This window comes from Pezoporus wallicus, unplaced genomic scaffold (genome assembly GCF_028554395.1).
Source record: "Pezoporus wallicus isolate ANWC-B61680 ecotype Strahan unplaced genomic scaffold, APGP_CSIRO_Pwel_v1 contig_7545, whole genome shotgun sequence".
Taxonomy (NCBI): Eukaryota; Metazoa; Chordata; class Aves; order Psittaciformes; family Psittacidae; genus Pezoporus; species Pezoporus wallicus.
Genome location: NW_026642398.1, coordinates 8,553,804 through 8,558,808, shown reverse-complemented (window position 1 = coordinate 8,558,808; position 5,005 = coordinate 8,553,804).

The window sequence follows — 5,005 nt, the reverse complement described above, 5'->3', positions numbered from 1 at the left end:
GGATGTGCCTCTTCCATGTTCCTGCCTGAAATGCCCTTTGGGAACAAGACACCTATCCTTTCTTCCAAAGGGGATCATCAGTAAGGTTCAACTGAGCTCCAGCATTCAGATTCCAGGAATTAGGCAGAATTAAATAGGGAAGCAAAAGTGCCTTGAATGTGGTTGTAAAGCAAGTGGCAAATTTTAGTCTGCTTTGCTGCAAAGACAAATGAGCAGTTGAGACTCTCTGATGCAGTGTCATCTACATCTTAACAGCAGTAATGCAATAGGAGACCATTAGGGTGAATGTAATTTAGCCTGGTTTTATTGAAATGTTGTGTAATAATTTTACTTACCTATAGCTACAGCTTGCATATAGATGATCTTGTTTTTAATGCAGTGCAGTGGGTGCTCCAACAGAGTTTCTATTGAATAAAAATCTTCATGCTGGTATGATCTATAAATAAGAGGTACAGTCCAGCAGCAGAACCCTGAAATGGCTAATAATTCTGGAGAGTAACAGTTGCTGAATGCTAGCATAAAAATAAATGCTTTTTATGCCATAATATTTAGTGAAGAATCCAAGTCACAAAATTCATATTCCACCTCCAAGGTTTAAAAGGGTTTTTTGGATGTGTGATTTTGCCCTGGCACAACATAAAAGAAAATCAGTTTTAGAAGACTGGTTTCAGCTCCAGTTCGGGGCAGTCCTTTGGATTTGGAGACATTAAGTACAGTGCTCAGAAAGAGCATCATCTTCATAGTCAAGCCTGTTTTCTTTCAGAGAGTAAAACACTGTTCTAGCAGTGGAAATATCAGGCCACTGATGGTTGCACTCTGCTTTCAGTTCTACATTTACTTCACACAGTATCATCTCACCATTGTTTTAACTCCAGCAGAAGAAAGAGTCCAATTTTTCTACTGCACTTCTTTCAGATGGAAGTTGAACTAATTAGTGCTCACTTCAAAATCTGGGTTTCTTGAATTATTCATTGGCCTGGTGGTATGGGGCAAGGACAGCAGAACCTCAGGTATTCTTTAACTTTTGTTGGAGAAGTTCTAAAAAGCAGCAGAAAAATAGCTGTTCTACCCTGAAAACATAAAGGAGGGCAATGGCAAAAGCTTTCCTAAAGTTAGGTTTATGTAGAATATCTGAAAGTTTAGGCCACTCTGAATGATGCTATTGCAGTAATATCAGAGGTGGTTGCATTGCTTTTTTAAATGACACTGTGAGAGAGCAGATCTACTTAGACTTGTGGAGTGTGGTCAGGTAGGACTCCCTCTGCCTCCTGCTTACAAGATTTCTGCCTTCCTCAGCTTGTCATGCAAACCTCAACAGTGTTCACCCAGGGTTGCCCAGGGGACATATGGAAGTTAAAGTGTGAATTGTGAGGATCTTTTTTCCCCTAGATTTGCTTAAGGCTGTGTGTGACAACAGGGAAGAAATTGTGGAACACTGTTCCGTTACTGATCCCATTTTGTGATGCTTATGGGCCCTTTGCAATTCAATGACAGATGTCAGCTGGCTATGACACACTAGGATGATGCAAGCTGATGGATATTCTTACAGTGCCTTTACGTATCTCTGAGAGGTAAAAACTTCCGTAAAGTAGCTATTTATTTTGCATTTATTGTGAAATATTCATCAGAGTTTTTAGGGAGTGAAAGCTCGTTGCCTTTATCTACTAATGAACCAGAGGATGAGACAAAATTAATAAGACCATATTTGCATTTTGCTGTGTATCACTCCTATATGACTATTAGGTTATTTTCTTAAACTTAACTTTTGTGTGCAACTGATTGCTGCTGTCCGTGTGGCAAAATTGTACCTTTATGGAAAAATCATCTAGAGGTACTTCTAATGTTCTCTGAACAGGGAGGCAGCACCACAGAGATGGAAGTTTGAATACATGTAAAAAGAAGTAACTGGAGATGAACTTCCTATTAGTCACTCAGAATTTGTAAATCTTTGTCCTGAGAGCAGCTGTGGAAGATGTAAGAGGCAAATTAAAACATACATTGAAGAACCATCTGTCTGTTGAACCATCCTATTGGCAAATGGGAAAATTGAGGCAAAAGACTTCAGAGGAAGGCATTTTAGTTCATGTTATTTTAACGCCTAGATGCTGTGACATGTCCCATAAGAAAATAATGCCTGTATTTCCTTTTAGTGAGCTGTCCCAGGCACAGAGAAACAGGCTAAATAGCACAAATGCCTTGAGGATAGATGTGAGACAGTGCAGTTCCACAGCTTTTGTTCTCTGGGAGGAGTCCTTCACCACCTGTGTATGGAGAAGCCACCTATTCAATGCAGAGGGGAATGAAGAAACCAGGGAGGTAGCTCAGCTGAGGAGTGAGATACGTCTCTCTCTGTGACTTGGCAGACCTTGTCACTGTTGTAGACCCTCAGATGTGACCTCTATTCTGGTGAGAGGGGCCAGGAGTTGCCCCAGCTGTGTGAAAAACCAAAGCACACTCATCTGAGACTCACTGTAACACATCTGAGAAGGACTTATACCCATACCTTTGCTCCGTCTTCTGTGAAGCAGGAAAGCTCTTAGGGTGGAAGTTAGATACAGATGAGACACTGCTGCTATCTACCTGTAGATGTTTAAGGTCCCAGCATAGGCAGTAGGGACTTACCCTAAAGTGATTTACATTCGAGCTGCAGGGAATCAGGTAACAGAGGCACATGGAAATTGCAAATGAACTGTTTTCTCTAGTGGCTGAAATGGAGTTTGTTGTTGCTTGTCATAAGGCCCCAGAACTGTGTCAGCCTGGATGACAGTTAGATGGCTGACGTGAAGGGGAAGAGGGACAGAAGGACAACTTGCCACCTCCAGTGAATTGGTCAAAATGTTATGAATTATTGTAGTCAGGGTGATGGTCATTTGTTAATCAGTGCTTTATTTTATGCTACTGTCAGCACTTAGCAATGTGGTAGTTTAAAAATGACTGAGAGATTGTTCTAAAACCCAATTTAAGAAATAACCAGAGAAGGATTAGTTTCATGTAACATGGGGTACAAAAATCTTCCAGCCATGGCGAATAGTGCCCAGCAGTTTAGTGAGTGAGGGAAAATAGGAAAGAAGTCCTCGCATGCCACACTTAGGGAGCAATCATACCACTATAGCACATGCTCTGAAGATGGATCTTCCAGGAATGCAAAGACATTTTTTCTTCCACTAGACGATTATGACTAGGCACAGACTGCCTTGAGCATCTGTAGTTTTTCATAAGGTAATGTTTTGTTGTAATGCTGAGTAAGGAATAAAACACTGGGTTTAGCTTGAAGAATGTAAATGAAAAGATGTAATTTCTTGATCGATGTGAATAAATTTATATGATAGTTCCCCACCTTTCACCCCTTCTCATTTTCACCACAGTTCTTCTATATTACAGCATGCTAAATGGAGTTTCAGCATTGGACAAAATGTGATTCATTCAATCTATAGTCTTCTGTGTCTCTCCACATCTTTTAGCTGAGAGGCTTATCAGCCTCGAAATTTGTGCCTATTATACTTCTGAGCTGAACCAGGTGAGATCTGTTCTAAGTGACTGAGAGACAATTTTATTAATCAAGATGTACAGTGGTACAATCCATAAAGGGACAATTTTCCCTCAGATGACCACAATTCCTACCGCTCTTTCAGCATGATTAGCCTTAAAAGGGTAAAAGGATTGTCTCCGTTAATGGGTTGGTATGAACAAAAGCATGCTATGGTATAGTCTGTAAGGCATGTCTTGTGCTTTGCTTCCCTTGTGTGATAAAACTCCCTTTGTGCCAGGGGAGCACACACAGAGCATTGAGGTTTTACGGTCTTTCCTCAGGCTGCCCTCTCTGATCCCAGCAAACTCTCCCTGTCTGCTGAATCCACTGGAGTCAAAAGGCAGGGGAAAACCTGAAAGACACACTGTTAGCAGTCAGGTAGCACAGAATGCCAAGGCTCACATCACCAAGATATTTCAGTTACTTATTCCCCACACACACACTAGAACTTTGAGGCTGCAGAGTAAAGATTCCTGTGTGGAAGATCCTGTTTCTTTAATGGTTACTTTGGGAACTGCAGATCTAAATTTCATGTTGCATGGAAAATTTAGCTCATAGAAGGACCAGGGCATTTCCTTGCATTACTATTGTCTGTATTGTAAGGATCACAGATCTCAGACCTATGTCATTTTAGGTCCAGCTCAGGAGATTTTCACAGACATACCCTTCCACAGCTAAGGCTCAAACCAGTGACCTGAAGCTTCCTTGAAAGTCATTGCCTTCAGCTTTCTGAAACATAAATTACAATGTACTTGTATCTTCATCCGTGGACTGCACTAGATTACAGCTCCAAGAAGTGTTCCGCAAGCATATCTTTGGGTTACTGCTATCACACAGATGACTGCTCAGGTCCACTGGGAAATATCAATTAGCTGTTGAAACAGTGCTGGGCACGATCAGTCCAACAAAACAGCTGAAGAATGCAGTTCTGAGTTGTTTAATGGATACATCCAATTCAGGACCACAAAAGCTTCTCCTTTGCCAGAAGGAAAGATGTGAGTGGATGAATCTGTCAAACAAAAGACCCATGTTCCTTGTGGGTGGGATACTTGGTCCTTATCTGAAGGAAGAAATGAGCCAGCTTGAAGCATTAAGTGCACAGCCTTAATGAATCCATCACCACTTAAATGGAGTAGAGGAGCTACTTGTCAAATTCCCTGAGACCCACTTCAGTCTCTTCCACTACTTTTGTCTAAGATTTATCATTTATGTCTCATGGTTTTTGGCAGTGCTTTCGGTATCTGGCTCAGAGCTGCAGAACAGTCTGATGTCCCATGCATTACAGGTGGTACTGTCCACATGTTTATGGAGGACATGAAGGTCAATTTATTCTCCAGTGTAGCTGGCTCACCAAGCTAAAGGAAAAAGCACAGGTCACGCAACTCACTTGAAATCCACTTACCTGGTAACAGAAGCAAACCCAAAGTAAAAGTAATAGATTTTTAGGCTCATTTTCAAGCTAGACTAAGGAGGCCC